This window comes from Dendrobates tinctorius, unplaced genomic scaffold (genome assembly GCF_039654945.1).
Source record: "Dendrobates tinctorius isolate UK_male_01 unplaced genomic scaffold, ASM3965494v1 ptg000104l, whole genome shotgun sequence".
In the NCBI taxonomy this organism is placed as follows: domain Eukaryota; kingdom Metazoa; phylum Chordata; class Amphibia; order Anura; family Dendrobatidae; genus Dendrobates; species Dendrobates tinctorius.
The window spans coordinates 13319996-13336885 of record NW_027361772.1 but is presented as its reverse complement, the minus strand read 5'-3'; the positions used below and the strand labels follow the sequence as shown (position 1 = coordinate 13336885).

Here is a 16890-nt window from a genome sequence, read left to right as displayed (position 1 = left end):
AGAGCCCGAAGCAGAAAACCAGCAATGGACCTGGGGTGGGTTAATACATTCTCTGGTTATTACGCTGCATGTATAAAAGCAGTTGGGGGGGTCCAATTTGTTAAGCTGAAAAACCCCTTTAACGCTCTGTTCACATCTTCATTGTGGTTTAGACTGGAGGCAGGAGCTGAAAACAGCCGATGGGTGTGAGTGCTGGAAGTTGGATGCCCCTTTAAAGGTTTATCCCTATATTTTTTTTTTTTCTATAAATGGGTATTGTTGGAGAGTACTTGCACAATTATACATACAAGCAATTTTGCAATCAGCCATTCTTTAGATATTAACATTTTTCTTTCATTTACAGCTCGTTGCCTTGGAGACCGAACACCGATCATGTACAATGCTGATAAGCTAATTTCTGGTGAGTCTGTAACCACTGTTTTGAAGCTGTTGACTTCTAATCCTGGCCAGCTTCAGCACAGTATTTACAAGATAGACAGCAGCAAGCAGTTGTAAATAAAAGAAAAAAAAGTGTTCACATCTCAAAAACAGCTGCAAATTTTAACAAGCAGTAAATAGCAAAAGTGCTTATTTTTACAAGCTCTGTCCGACAATATCCTTCTATTAAGATGGGAACAACCATTTACGTCCCCTCCATAGCCAGTATAACAAGATCCCACAATCCTGGGTTCTTCACGTTCTACCACTTCACTACTGTTTGCTTGTTCCCCTTTTATTTTTTTTCCCATAAATCAATAGTACATGCGAAAATAATAAACATTATAATATACAGTTGTGCTCAAAAGTTTACACACCCCGGCAGAATGTTTGCTTTCTTGGCCTTTTTTCAGAGAATGTGAATGAAAACACCAAAACTTTTTCTCCACTCATGGTCAGTGGTGTTGGGTGAAGCCATTTATTGTTAAAACTACTGTGTTTTCTCTTTTTAAATCATAATGACAACCCAAAACATCCAAATGACCCTGATCAAAAGTTCACATACCCTGGTGATTTTGGTCTGATAACATGCACAGAAGTTGACACAAATGGGTGTGTATGGCTACTAAAGGTAACATCCTCACCTGTGACCTGTTTGCTTGTAATCAGTGTGTGCATATAAGCTGAGTGAGCTTATGGTATCCAGACAGACTCTTGCATCTTTCATCCAGCCACTGGCATTTCTGGATTGTGAGTCATGGGGAAAGCAAAAGAATTGTTAACGGATCTATGGAAAAAGGTAGTTGAACTGTATAAAACAGGAAAGGGATACAAAAAGATATCCAATGAATTGATGATGCCAGTCAGCAGCGTTCAAACTGTGATTGACAAATGGAAAATCAGGGGCTCTGTAAAAACAAAACCACGGTCAGGTAGACCAAACAGGAATGTCATCCACAACTGCCAGGAAAATTGTTCGGGATGCAAAGAAAAACCCACAAATAACATCAGCTGAAATACTGGACTTGTCTGAAAACTAGCGGTGTGGCTGTTTCAAGATGCACAATAAGGAGGCACTTGAAGAAAAATGGGCTGCATGGTTGAGTCGCCAGAAGAAAGGCATTACTGCGCAAATGCCACAAAGTATCTCGCATACAATACGCAAAACAGCACAGAGACAAGCCTCAAAACTTCTGGAATAAGGTAATTTGGAGTGATGGGACCAAAATTTAACTTTTTGGCCACAACCATAAACGCTACATTTGGAGAGAGGTCAACAAGGCCTATGATGAAAGGAACACCATTCCTACTGTAAAGCACGGCGGTAGATTGCTGATGTTTTGGAGATGTGTGAGCTACAAAGGCACAGGAAACTTGGTCAAAGTTGAAGGAAACATGAAGGCAGCACGTTATCAGCAAATACTGGAGGCAAATTTGCAATCATGAGCCTGGAAGCTGCGCATGGGACGTACTTAGACATTCCAACATGACAACGATCCAAAATACAAGGCCAAGTCGACCTGTCATTGGCTACAGCAGAACAAAGTGAAGGTTCTGGAGTGTCCATCTCAGTCTCCTGACCTCAATATCATTGAGCCACACTGGGGAGATATCAAGCGCGCAGTTCATGCTAGACAGCCCAGGAATTTACAGGAACTGGAGGCTTTTTGCCAATCAGAGTGGGCACCTTTACCATCTGAGAAAATAAAGAACCTCATCCACAACTACGACAAAAGACTTCAAGCTGTCATTGATGTTAGAAGGGGCAATACATGGTATTAAGAAATGGGGTATGTGAACTTTTGATCAGGGTTATTTCGGTGTTTTGGGTTGTCATTATGATTAAAAAAGAGAAAACACAGTAGTTTGACAATAAATGGCTTCACCCAACCACTAATCATGAGTGGAGAAAAAGTTTTGGTGTTATCATTCATATTCTCTGAAAAAAAGCCAAGAAAGCAAAAATTCTGCCGAGGAATGTAAACTTTTGAGCACAACTGTATCATCAGAGAAATCTGCTTCTTTCAGCTCCTGGACTGAACGTTCATTGTCAATTCATGGGTAAAATTTGTTGAATCTGTATTCAGTGAGTACAGACATTTCCATTACTGAGAGAAGAGATGACAGTTGGTGCTTAAAAAGTTCTATGGAGAAATGTAACTGTCACTTTAGGAGAACTTACAAGTAGAATGTCTGTGTTGGTCTCTAGCTCCTCTCCCTGCTTCTTCATAGAAGTTTATGAGCACCAACTGTCTTCTATGTCAGTAATGGCTATAAACTGCCAAAGTCCTGACCATCGTCCAGTTTCTGAGCCCGACCATAGCGAGAACGGCACGTTTCAGTGCAGAATAGTAAAACCGTTCATACATGAGACTCAATTGTCCCTGCAAGACCTGTTAGACCACCATGAAGCCTATGACAATTAAAGAATGGGGCTCTCCCTTCTTATATTTAATGTCCATCAAAACAAGAACTGCATTATAGGTCTAAAATGAGGTGTAAAGGAGCATTTATTGGGAAAAAAAGATGGATAAAACGAAAAAAGTTACACCCGAATAGTAAATTTAGACATTTCAGATGGTGGGGGGAAGGCCCCATCATACACAAGAGACAATCTCCACCAAACTTCAGCAGTATTGTTCACTGTGTATGGGGGCATCGATGGCTGATTGACGGCAGAGGAAAGAAGGATCAGACTTTTTGGATTTTAACATGAAAGGTCTATGAGCTGCTAATATACAATCGCAGCAGTCCTAAGAGAATGAATGGAACTGTGGATCTAGACAGAATAATCAAGAATTTCTAACTTTATTCATAAAATAAGATTGCACACTTAAGAGAATGAACAGGTCCAGTCAAATCATAACCAGACCTGAGGAGGAGAACAGTCCATTCTTAAAATGTGTAGTCCTATGAATAAAGTGAAAAATTCTTCATCTGAATGTCTATCTCCGAGGTGGCACTCTGCTGAGATCCTGTCTCTACTCTGCATGTACCTTGACTGACACAGACCCGGAACTGCACTGCTCTGCGGGTGATCAAGAGCAGCCGGGAGCTCAAGAGCTTACAAGAGGTCCCCATACACAACAGGCTAACGTCGGCTGAGGATATTGAAGGATTCGGCCAACAGTCTAATGCAGTGTTTCTCAACTCCAGTCCTCAAGACCCACCAAAAGGTCATGTTTTCAGGATTTCCTTGGTATTGCACAGGTGATGGAATTAATGCTTGAGCGGGTGTTGAAATCACCTGTGCAATGCTAAGGATATCCTGAAGACTTGACCTGTTGGTGGGTCTTGAGGACTGGAGTTGAGAAACACTGGTCTAATGCGTAGGGGGACCGCCCGACTCTCCCCCGACAGATGATGTCAGGCGCAATGTGGATCCGGCATGTCCGATTCTGCACTGCCGATCCTTTTGCTTGATAAGGTAAGGCGTGGCTAGAGAGAGATGTCTCTCTGATAAAGCACAGGAGCTCCAGTTTGGTTGATGGTCTATTAATGCCGAATACAGTTATTACAAGTCAAGAACCTCAAGACCAAAAATGTTCTGAGATCAATGATCCGGTCCACCCCAGACTTCAATGGACATATTTGAAAGTACGTGGATGTGAAGATACAGAAAATGCTTAGCCTACCAATGCTCACGTGATCTCTATGGAGAGGGTGCAGTAAGCACTTATCTGCCTGTAGGGAATGGGGAGCGTGCAAAAAAAAAAAAAATTATATATATTATTTGATAAATATATTATATCTATATATATATCTCTATCTCCAGATATAAAAAAAAAGTAAAAAAATAGGCAGCACTCAAATTAAATGTGAAAAAAAGTGGATACTTTACTGATCCTCAAGTGGCAACGTTTCAACGGTGACCCGTCTTTATCAAGCAATGTGCTCATAGTCAGTACAAACTTAAATAGTAGTAACACGTGTATACAATTTCAACAATTAATCTGTTTTACATATTCAAAATGGCCATTGCCATAGTAACATTTACAAGTGCTCCATACAACATATGTGCATATGTCCGAAGATCTAGATTACAAAGTGCAACAGTGCATATACAGTGCTTAAAAAGACTCAGCTTGTCAATAAAATGATCATGACACAACTTATGAAGGTACTAAGGCTTATATAGTTAAAAAAATTGGTATACTTTACTCATATCCATGCAGCTCTCTGTCACTGCTGGCAATTAGCTGTGGTCAGGGTTGTTTGTCGCTGCCCAGCTCCAACATGTGATTCATCACTGCAAGGCCGATCATTGCAGGATGCCTGAGCATGCTCACTAGACATACTGTTCAGAACTGCCATTTTACTTCAGGGCGCCACAGCCCTTTTGCTGATTCCATGTAAATACATGTATTAGTGCCTGGGGTTGCGGATTTACACCTGGAATGGTCACAAACCCTAGAGGCACCCACCAAGGTGACAATATGGTTGTGTTGCTGTTTTTACAAGAGATAACGACCTCACACAGTCTCTCTTTACAGCATTACCCAATCCTGAATACCCTTTCACCACCAGAGGTCACTCTCTATGCAGTTCCCATTCACTCTATTTCACACATACCAGGCATTAGTATACTGCAGTGAAAAGGCCATAAAACTCATTCTATAGAAAAATGAAAAAATATATATTTTTACATAACGCCTTTTATTAAGTACCCTTCATAATCTTGTAGTCACTATCTTCACAGCATCATAGAACTGGAAAACAAATAAAAAGGATATAATTATAAACATATCCATATATATTAAAATATCAATAGCACATACATCACACAGAAGTCAGGTTACATGGAAAGTTATAGCCAAAAAAGGTAAGTTTCTCAAAACATATGTACCTTAAAATCAACGTTTAATCCTGCCGGTTTTAATGTCCCCAATTCGTATATCCATCTCATTTCCAATTTTTTTAAAACTTCCGTACAGTTCCCTCCTCGTCTATGTACCGGTACATAATCTATAATTCTAAATCTCACATCTTTCTCTGTATGTCCTTGTTCATTAAAGTGCTTAGGGACAGGCAGATCTTTGCGTTTTTTCCGTATGTCGCACCTATGCTGATTTAACCGTGTCTTCAGATCACATGTTGTTTCTCCAATATAATAAAGTGGACATGGACATTGTAACATGTGTATTACATAATCTGTATTGTACGTTAAAAAATGTCTGATGTTTTAACGTATGTCCTGTACGAGGATTTTGGAATGTGGAGCCTTTAAGCATTAATGGGCAGTTTACACAAGATAAACAGGGAAAACAACCCTTCCGCTGAGTATTTGTTAGAGTCAACTGCTTAGTTTGCTTTAATGACCCAATGTCTGCTTTAATCAATCTGTCACCCAGACTTCTACTCTTTCTATATGCAAGAATTGGGGGTTTTTTAAATTCCTCTATTTGTGGACACCCCTTATTCAGAATCGGCCAATGGTTCATTATAATTTTAGATATTTGTGGACTTTCTTCACAGAAATTACTTACAAAAGGAATTCTCATATTATCCCGTTTTTCTCCTCAAACACATCTCTCCTTTCCACCTCATCCAGTCTCCTTTTCTGTTTAGCCAATATACTTTTGGGGTACCCTCTCTGTACGAATTTTTTACTCATATTGTCGACTGTCTCTGTTAGTTTTTCATCTTTGCTAACTATTCTCTTAGCACGTAGATATTGACTATATGGAATAGCATCCAGCATTTTTTGTGGGTGATGGCTAGAATAATGGAGGAGGTTGTTTCGATCCGTCTTCTTGCAAAAAAGTTCAGTATCCAACCTCTCTCCATCCTTCCTTATCAACACATCCAAAAAGTTCAACTCTACTCTGGAACATTCCATTGTAGGAGGATGGAGAGAGGTTGGATACTGAACTTTTTTGCAAGAAGACGGATCGAAACAACCTCCTCCATTATTCTAGCCATCACCCACAAAAAATGCTGGATGCTATTCCATATAGTCAATATCTACGTGCTAAGAGAATAGTTAGCAAAGATGAAAAACTAACAGAGACAGTCGACAATATGAGTAAAAAATTCGTACAGAGGGGGTACCCCAAAAGTATATTGGCTAAACAGAAAAGGAGACTGGATGAGGTGGAAAGGAGAGATTTGTTTGAGGAGAAAAAACAGGATAATATGAGTAGAATTCCTTTTGTAAGGCTGGTTTCACATTTGCGCTTTTGTGCGCAGCGCATCGTGCGCACCCGTGCGCATGCGCACTGTGCACCTATGTTTAACATGACGTGCGCATGGTCTTGCGCACACTTGCGTTTTCGTGCGCATGCGTTTTTTTGTCTTTTGCGCCAGGCGCGCAAGACGCAACATGTTGCATTTTTTGGTGCACCCTGTCTCGCCAAAAAAACGCATGCGCACGCTTGTGCACGGAATGCGCAAAAACAACACATTGAAGTCTGTGGGAACGCATGCGTGCGCATGGTCTTGCACACGGTTGCGTTTTTTTGCGCATGCGTTTTTGAATGAAACAAGTCTAGAATGTTCTCTAGACAATGGAAAAAATGTCACACCTAAAAACGCATGTGCATAAAAAAACGCAAACGCATGCAAAAACGCATGTAAAACGCAAGCAACGCTGCGTTTTTTTGACGCATCAGTGTGCGCATGACGTTAAAAAAAGCGCGTTTGTTTTGCGTTTTTCTTTGCGTTTTTTATGCGCACGATGCGCTGCGCAAAAAAACGCTAATGTGAAACTAGCCTAAGTAATTTCTGTGAAGAAAGTCCACAAATATCTAAAATTATAATGAACCATTGGCCGATTCTGAATAAGGGGTGTCCACAAATAGAGGAATTTAAAAACCCCCCAATTCTTGCATATAGAAAGAGTAGAAGTCTGGGTGACAGATTGATTAAAGCAGACATTGGGTCATTAAAACAAACTAAGCAGTTGACTCTAACAAATACTCAGCGGAAGGGTTGTTTTCCCTGTTTATCTTGTGTAAACTGCCCATTAATGCTTAAAGGCTCCACATTCCAAAATCCTCGTACAGGACATACGTTAAACATCAGACGTTTTTTAACGTGCAATACAGATTATGTAATACACATGTTACAATGTCCATGTCCACTTTATTATATTGGAGAAACAACATGTGATCTGAAGACACGGTTAAATCAGCATAGGTGCGACATACGGAAAAAACGCAAAGATCTGCCTGTCCCTAAGCACTTTAATGAACAAGGACATACAGAGAAAGATGTGAGATTTAGAATTATAGATTATGTACCGGTACATAGACGAGGAGGGAACCGTACGGAAGTTTTAAAAAAATTGGAAATGAGATGGATATACGAATTGGGGACATTAAAACCGGCAGGATTAAACATTGATTTTAAGGTACATATTTTTTGAGAAACTTACCTTTTTTGGCTATAACTTTCCATGTAACCTGACTTCTGTGTGATGTATGTGCTATTGATATTTTAATATATATGGATATGTTTATAATTATATCCTTTTTATTTGTTTTCCAGTTCTATGATGCTGTGAAGATAGTGACTACAAGATTATGAAGGGTACTTAATAAAAGGCGTTATGTAAAAATATATATTTTTTCATTTTTCTATCGAATGAGTTTTATTGCCATTTCACTGCAGTATACTAATGCCTGGTATGTGTGAAATAGAGTGAATGGGAACTGCATAGAGAGTGACCTCTGGTGGTGAAAGGGTATTCAGGATTGGGTAATGCTGTAAAGAGAGACTGTGTGAGGTCGTTATCTCTTGTAAAAACAGCAACACAACCATATTGTCACCTTGGTGGGTGCCTCTAGGGTTTGTGACCATTCCAGGTGTAAATCCGCAACCCCAGGCACTAATACATGTATTTACATGGAATCAGCAAAAGGGCTGTGGCGCCCTGAAGTAAAATGGCAGTTCTGAACAGTATGTTTAGTGAGCATGCTCAGGCATCCTGCAATGATCGGCCTTGCAGTGATGAATCACATGTTGGAGCTGGGCAGCGACAAACAACACTGACCACAGCTAATTGCCAGCAGTGACAGAGAGCTGCATGGATATGAGTAAAGTATACCAATTTTTTTAACTATATAAGCCTTAGTACCTTCATAAGTTGTGTCATGATCATTTTATTGACAAGCTGAGTCTTTTTAAGCACTGTATATGCACTGTCGCACTTTGTAATCTAGATCTTCGGACATATGCACATATGTTGTATGGAGCACTTGTAAATGTTACTATGGCAATGGCCATTTTGAATATGTAAAACAGATTAATTATTGAAATTGTATACACATGTGTTACTACTATTTAAGTTTGTACTGACTATGAGCACATTGCTTGATAAAGACGGGTCACCGTTGAAACGTTGCCACTTGAGGATCAGTAAAGTATCCACTTTTTTTCACATTTAATTTGAGTGCTGCCTATTTTTTTACTTTTGTTAATTTGGCTGTTTGGACACTGCTGAATAGGTTTTGCACCAACTATTTAATTTTGGTAGTGCTGCCCTTTTTTTGATTTATTTATCTCCAGATATAGCTGTTGAGGGAGAATGAGGGCCCTCCAGATAAAAAGCCCGACTTATCAAAAAAGATGTATATATTTAAAGTGTAAAAAAAAAAACAGTTAAATATATTAAAAAAAGAGCAATCTCCCAAAAAGAATGGAGGCTGTAATAGTGAGACAAGGGAGCATGAAACTCATTTTTTTTTCCTGGTGCTGAAAAATAAATAACTTATTGACCATTTGGACTGGAAATGAACTAACCCCCTTGGGGGTCTCAGACATCTGCACATTATATAGAATGTAGTAGTGTAAAGCCCCTGTCACACACAGCGATCTCGCTAGCGGAATCATAGAATCGTAGAGTTGGAAGGGACCTCCTGGGCCATCTGGTCCAACCCCCTGCTCAAAGCAGGATTCGCTAAATCATCCCAGTCAGATGTCTGTCCAGCCTCTGTTTGAAGACTTCCATTGAAGGAGAACTCACCACTTCTCGTGGCAGCCTGTTCCACTCATTGATCACTCTAACTGTCAAAAAGTTTTTTCTAATATCTAATCTGTGTCTCTTCCCATTCAGTTTCATCCCATTGCTTCTAGTCTTTCCTTGTGCAAATGAGAATAAAGTTGATCCTTCTACAATGTGACAGCCCTTTAGATATTTGTAGACAGCTATTAAGTCTCCTCTCAGTCTTCTCTTTTGCAAACTAAACATTCCCAAATCCTGCAACCTTTCCTCATAAGACAGGGTTTGCAGACCGGTCACCATTCTGGTCGCTCTTTTCTGAACTTGCTCCAGTTTGTTGATGTCTTTTTTAAAATGTGGTGCCCAAAACTGGACACAATATTCCAGATGAGGTCTGACCAAAGAGGAGTAGAGGGAAATAATGACTTCACGTGATCTAGACTGTATGCTTCTGTTAATACATCCTAGAATTGCATTTGCCTTTTTTGCTGCTGCATCACACTGTTGACTCATATTCAGTCTGTGATCTATTAGTATACCCAAGTCTTTTTCACATGTGCTGTCACTTAGCCCTATTCCTCCCATTCTATATATGCTTTTTTCATTTTTATTGCCCAGATGTAGTACTTTGCATTTCTCCCTGTTAAAAACCATTCTGTTAAGTTGCTGCCCACTTCTCCAGTTTATTTAAATTTTTTTGAATCCTCTCTCTCTCTTCTCTAGTATTAGCTATCCCTCCTAGCTTTGTGTCATCAGCAAATTTAATCAGTTTACCCTCAATTCCTTCATCTAAATCGTTGATAAAGATGTTGAACAATACAGGGCCCAGGACAGAGCCCTGTGGTACCCCACTTGAGACATTCTTCCAACTGGATGTGCAGCCATTTACGACCACTCTTTGGGTCCGATCACTAAGCCAGTTATGAATCCACCTAACAGTTGCCTTGTCCATTCCATACTTAGTCATTTTTTCAATAAGGATTGTATGAGAGACTTTGTCAAATGCTTTGCTGAAGTCAAGATATACTATATCTACAGCATTTCCTTGATCCACCCAATCAGTGATACCGTCATAGAAGGAAATTAAGTTAGTCTGACATGACTTATTAGTTACAAACCCATGCTGACTCTGTTTAATCACTTCATTCTTATCCAGGTATTGACATACATGTTGTTTAATAATTTGTTCAAAGATCTTTCCTGGTATAGAAGTCAGACTCACCGGCCTATAGTTGCCTGGGTCCACCTTCTTACCCTTTTTGAAGATAGGAACAACATTTGCTCTTCTCCAGTCTTCTGGCACTTCTCCTGTTCTCCAAGAATTTTCAAAGATTATGGAGAGGGGTTCAAAAATTTCTTCTGCTATCTCCTTCAGTACTCTGGGGTGTAATTCATCTGGACCTGGAGACTTGAATTCATTTAGGTTAGCTAAGTGTTTCCTCACTATCTTTCTGTTTATAGATATCCTGGATTCTTCTATTCCCTTAATAGGACAGTGAATAACAGTTGATGTTGCATTTCCTTTCTGAGAGAAAACAGATGCAAAATAGGAATTTAAAAGTTCAGCCTTCTCAACATCCTGTCTTACCATTTCATCATTTTCATCCTGTAAAAATCCTATAGCATCTTTGAGTTTTCTTTTACTTTTGACATATCCCCAAAATCCTTTATTATTGCTTTTGACATCTCTTGCAAGCCTCAGTTCATTTTCAGCTTTAGCTAATCTGATTTGTGCCCTGCAGGTTCTGCAGACAGCATTATATTCTTCTTTAGATATGCCTCCCTCTTTCCATTTTATAAACATTTTTTTCTTCCTTTTTAGCATGTGCTTAAGTTCTGTGTTCATCCATCCTGGTTTCCTTAAATGCTTCCTATTCTTCCCTCTTTTTGGAATTGTTAACAACTGTGCTTTGAGAATTTCATTTTTCAAGATTTCCCATCCTTCCTGGACATTTTTGTCTTTAAGGATATCCAGCCATTGGATCCCTCCAATTCTCTTTCTGAATCCCTTAAAATCTGCCTTTCTGAAATCTAACCTTGACGTCTGAGTCTTCACAGGTCTTCCACCTCTAGTAATCCAAAATTCTAAAATAGCATGGTCACTACCTCCTAGGGTCCCAGCCACTTTTACCTCCTCAACCATTTCCTCCCTGTTTATAAGGATTAGATCCAAGGTAGCAGTTCCCCTTGTTTTCTCCCTTACCTTTTGGAAGATAAAGTTGTCAGCAAGAGAGGATAAGAATTTCCTTGACCTGTTAGTTTTGCCTGAGAGAGATTCCCAACAAATGTCTGGATAGTTGAAATCTCCCATGACAACTATGTCATATTTTTTGGAGAACTTGGCCATCTGATGCATAAAGAGTTCATCTATATATTCGGCTTGCACAGGCGGCCTGTAGTAAATGCCTACAATGGTGTCCTTTCCATTGTTCTGTCCTTGTATTCTTACCCAAACAGTTTCCACAGAACTCCCAGTCTCTGAAGCTTCAATCTCTGTGCAGATATACGCGTTTCGAACATACAATGCGACACCCCCTCCTCGTTTATCAAGTCTGTTTCTTGCAAATAAGTTGTATCCTTCTAGTCTTGTATTCCAATCATGTGTATTGTCCCACCAAGTTTCAGTGATTCCAATTACATCATATTTCTGTTCCTGTGTTAGTAGTTCCAATTCTCCTTGTTTGTTGCCCATGCTTTGTGCATTAGTATAGAAACATTTTAGTTTGTGATTGGTTTCTCTTTCTCCAATATTTTTATTAATTAGATTCTTTCGTCTTTGTTCTTCCTTTCCACTTCTAATAGCAGAGTTCTCAATAGCATTTGTCAGGTGTATGGCTTTTTCTGGTCTTTTGCTTCCCTTCCCATGTTGTTCTAGTTTAAAGCTCTCCTTACAAGTGTAGCAAGGCGACTTCCAAATACATGCTTTCCAGTCTTCGTAAGGTGCACCCCATCTCTAGCAAGTAGTCCATCGTATAAGTAGTTCACTCCGTGATCCAGAAATCCAAATCGTTGCTGACGGCACCATCGACGTAGCCAGTTGTTCACCTGCAGAATCTTATTCCACCTCCTTGTTCCATGGCCATCCACTGGGAGGATGGAAGAGAAGACCACCTGCGCTCCCAGTTCTTTCACTTTCTTGCCTAAGTCTTCAAAGTCTCTGCAGATGATTTCCAGGTCGTTTCTTGCGGTGTCATTTGTCCCCACATGTAGTAGCAGGAATGGGTAGTCATCTGTAGGTCTGAAGAGTCCTGATATCCTGTCAGACACATCTTTAATTTTTGCACCTGGAAGACAGCACATTTCTCTTGTAGTTATATCCGGTCTGCAGATAGCGGCCTCTGTTCCTCTCAGCAGGGAATCCCCCATGACCACCACTCTCCGTTTCTTCTTCACAACATTTTTCTTTCTCCATCCAGGAGGACTCTGAAGGCGTACAAGGTTGCTGTTTGTTGGCAAAGTCTTATCCTGATGTATTTCTTCATCGTTTTCCTGCGTGAGAGCCTGGTACTGGTTTCTGAGCAGTATGGGTGCTGACTGCCTCCTGATCCTCCTGCTTCTCTGGGTCACATGTCTCCATTCCTCTGTTTCTTCAGGTGCACTTCGAATTTCTTCTCTTTCTGTAACATGAAGAGATAATTCTGCTCTGTCCAAGAACTCTTCACCTTCCTTAATGATCTTCAACGTAGCTAACCTCTCTTCGAGATTTTGCAACTTTTCCTCCAACAGGGACACAAGCTTGCATTTGTGGCATGTGAAGTTTGGCTTTTCCACTGGTAAATCTGTGAACATGTAGCAAGAAATGCAGCTCACCAAATGGCTCCTGGCCTCTTCCATCTTGAGATTTCTTAAAAACGATGAAAGATGAGCTATCGGCGCGCGGTTTTTCCGATTTCCTCTTTTGAGCTGCAACCGCCAAAACCCAGTGATCGTTGAGCTCGCGGAGACTCTTCACTTATCCCAGAAGGCACTGGGAATATGCAAATGATCTCCTCAAGACTCTTCCCCTGGTTTTCCTATTTCCTCTTTTGAGCTGCAACCGCCAAAACCCAGTGATCGTTGAGCTCGCGGAGACTCTTCACTTATCCCAGAAGGCACTGGGAATATGCAAATGATCTCCTCAAGACTCTTCCCCCAAAAGCTTTGTGACGCAACAGCGATCTCACCAGCGAGATCGCTGTGTGTGATACCTATCAGCGACCGGCCCCTGTTGTGAGTTCATTTTCCCCTTCATTACTGAGGCCCGAGGAACTCCCTCTTCTGGTAAAGAAAGGTAGTGAGCCTGATTGTCAAACACCTGAGGCTGATGATTGTGACTGGCTGAGTGGAGTTACGGACTGGATATAATGCTGCCGACGCCCTTCTGCCCTGCGGGTGATTTCTCTGTGGGATCCTTGGAGACCAGTCTGAATTCCTGCTCCTCCAAAGCTAAGTTTGCTGCTCGGCCTTTTGCTTTTGTGCTTTGACTTTGTTTTTGCTTTGTTTTTCTGGATTTCTGCCATTCCCTGCTGGGGTGTGCTGAATTCATTTAGCTTTGTCTTCTGAAAATACCTGAGTGCTGATTCAGTTTTTGAAGCCTAGCTGCTTCAGGGCCTTTTTCATATCAGCTGGTTGGCTTATGTCTTTGATAGGGTTTTGGCAGATTGCAGACAGCAGCCTTCCTGTCCTTTCCTGTCTAGGTAGTTTTGGGGCCCCGTCTTTGCTCAGTCTATCTTTCTGTCTGTGTTAGTATTTTCATCTTGCTTCACCGTCATTATATGTTGGGGGCTGCCTATTGCTTTGGGGTCTGCTCTGGGGCAGTTTAGATTTCCCCTTTCTTTCTTTAGGCCTATGTATTTCTCAGGCTGTGATCGAGGGGTCTAGGGCATCGTAGGAACCCCCCACGGCTACTGCTAGTTGTGTTGATAGGTTCAGGGGTCTGCAATCTGATAGTTGCCAACTTCTCTGGTTTTCTGGACTTAGCTTGTATTTCTGCTTTTGCCTCCTACGGTGACTCATTCATAACAATCACCCGCCCTACCGCAGATTCTAGGGTACTCAATAGCAGGAAAGAATTGTAAAAAAAAAAAAAAAAAAAAAATGTATATTTTTTCCTCTAGATCTCTGAGGCCGTAGGGGGAATTTTTTTTTCTCTCTCAACGGAGATGAAGCAATTGTCTGATCGTGTGGAGCAGCTCGCTGCGGAAGTGCGGGGAATTTCCACCTACCTTGCTCATTCACATGCTGCTGAACCAAAGATTCCTACACCTGATGTATTTTTTGGGGATCGGTCAAAATTTTTGAATTTCAAAAATAATTGTAAATTATTTTTTGCCTTGAAGCCTAACTCGTCAGGGAGCTCCGCACAGCAGGTTAAAATTGTCATCTCTTCGCTGCGTGGCGATCCCCAGGATTGGGCGTTTTCTTTGAAACCAGATGATCATATTCTGACTAATGTGAACGCATTCTTTCAAGCTTTGGGGTTGTTGTATGACGAACCTAATGCCATTGATCAGGCTGAAAAGACCCTGCTGGCATTGAGACAGGGTCGTGATTCTGCAGAATTGTACTGTCAAAAATTCCGAAAGTGGGCAGTACTTACTACCTGGAATGATAATGCCTTGGCTGCTCTCTTTCAGAAGGGGTTGTCAGAAGCCGTAAAAGATACTATGGTGGGATTTCCTGTTCCCTCTGGTCTTGACGATTCTATGTCATTAGCCATTCAGGTTGATCGGCGTTTGCACGAGAGGTGTTGCCACCTGTTGAACAAATGTCTGAACCTATGCAATGTGATAAGAGTTTTTTTCCAGAGAGCAGCGTCAGGAGTTCAGAAGGCATAATAAGTTGTGTTTTTTCTGTGGAGATGCCTCGCATATTATTTCTGTCTGTCCCAAACGAGAGAAACGCTTTGCACACACGTTTTCTGTTGGGGGTGTTCAACCTAAGTTTCTTCTGGCTATTACTCTGATCTGCTCCCTGTCCACATTTTCCGCCAAGGCGTTTGTGGATTCGGGAGCAGCCCTAAACCTAATGGACTTGGATTTTGCTAAACGTTGTGGGTTTCCGATGACACCTCTGCAGACGCCTATCCCTTTGAGGGGAATTGATGCTACTCCTTTGGCTAAAAATAAACCCCAGTTTTGGACCCAGGTGGTAATGCGGGTCGCCCCAGACCATCAAGAAAATTGCAGATTTCTGGTGTTGCATAATCTGCATGATACTGTTGTTCTGGGGTTTCCCTGGTTACAGATTCATAATCCAGTTTTGGATTGGAAATCTGTCTGTGGTGAGTTGGGGTTGTCGGTGTGCCTTTAGTGAGGCTCCGGTGTTTTCCACCTCTCCTCAGTCGCATGATGTTCCTGATTATTTGGCGGACTTTTATGATGTATTTAGTGAGAATGAGTCTGCGTCTCTGCCTCCTCATAGGAGTTATGACTGTGCAATTGAACTGAGCCCGGGGTGTAAATTTCCCAAGGGTCGGCTCTTCAATTTATCTGTACCCGAGCACGAGGCTATGCGATCCTATATTAAGGAGGCGTTAGAGAAGGGTCATATTAGACCATCCTCGTCACCCTTGGGTGCCGGTTTTTTTTTTTGTAGCCAAAAAGGATGGATCATTAAGACCTTGTATTGATTATCGTGCCCTCAACAAAATTACTGTTAAATATCAGTATCCGTTACCCCTGATTTCTGATCTATTCTCCAGAGTTAAAGGTGCTTGCTGGTTTACCAAGCTTGACCTCAGGGGGATGTATAATCTTATTCGCATTAAGCATGGGGATGAATGGAAGATGGCGTTTAATACTCCGGAGGGACATTTTGAGTACCTGGTGATGCCTTTTGGGCTCACTAATGCCCCTTCTGTCTTCCAGTGCTTCATGAACGATGTTTTCCGAGATTTTGTCGACAAATTTTTGATTATCTATCTGGATGATATTTTGATCTTCTCCAAGGATTGGGATTCTCATGTGGAACATATTCGGACTGTGTTCCGGATCTTGAGGGAGAATTCCCTGTATGTCAAGGGATCTAAATGCCTTTTTGGAGTACAGAGGATTTCTTTTTTGGGATTTATTTTGTCCCCGTCAACTATTGAAATGGACCCGGCCAAGGTACAGGCCATTCACGATTGGGTTCAGCCCACTTCTTTGAAGGCCCTCCAGAAGTTTTTGGGTTTTGCTAATTTTTATCGGAAATTTATAGCAAAATTTTCTAGTATTGCCAAGCCATTGACTGATTTGACTAAAAAGGGTGCTGATGTGTTAAATTGGTCTCCGGAGGCTGTTTCTTCCTTTCAGGAGTTGAAGCGAAGATTCACCTCCGCCCCGGTTTTGCGGCAACCTGATGTCTCACTTCCATTCCAGGTAGAGGTGGATGCTTCGGAGATTGGTGCAGGAGCTGTTTTGTCCCAAAATGATCCTGTAACATCTAAAATGAATCCCTGTGCTTTCTTTTCCCGAAAGTTCTCTCCATCTGAACGTAACTATGATGTGGGGAATAGGGAACTGTTGGCCATGAAATGGGCATTTGAGGAGTGGAGACATTGGTTGGAGGGA

The 16890-nt window shown here is 41.2% G+C and overlaps 1 protein-coding gene and 1 long non-coding RNA gene across 5 annotated transcripts in view; one reads left to right on the top strand and one right to left on the bottom strand.

Annotated features, from left to right (window-relative positions):
• WIZ (WIZ zinc finger) overlaps window positions 1–16890 on the bottom strand; it is a 93849-nt gene that overhangs the window by 37045 nt on the left and 39914 nt on the right. The gene's annotated exons all lie outside the window — the stretch shown is intronic.
• LOC141100351 (uncharacterized) overlaps window positions 1–16890 on the top strand; it is a 46660-nt gene that overhangs the window by 3805 nt on the left and 25965 nt on the right. Inside the window, exon 2 of the long non-coding RNA XR_012234680.1 lies at window positions 344–400. This is a non-coding gene — a long non-coding RNA (uncharacterized lncRNA). The remainder of the gene's footprint in view (window positions 1–343; window positions 401–16890) is intronic.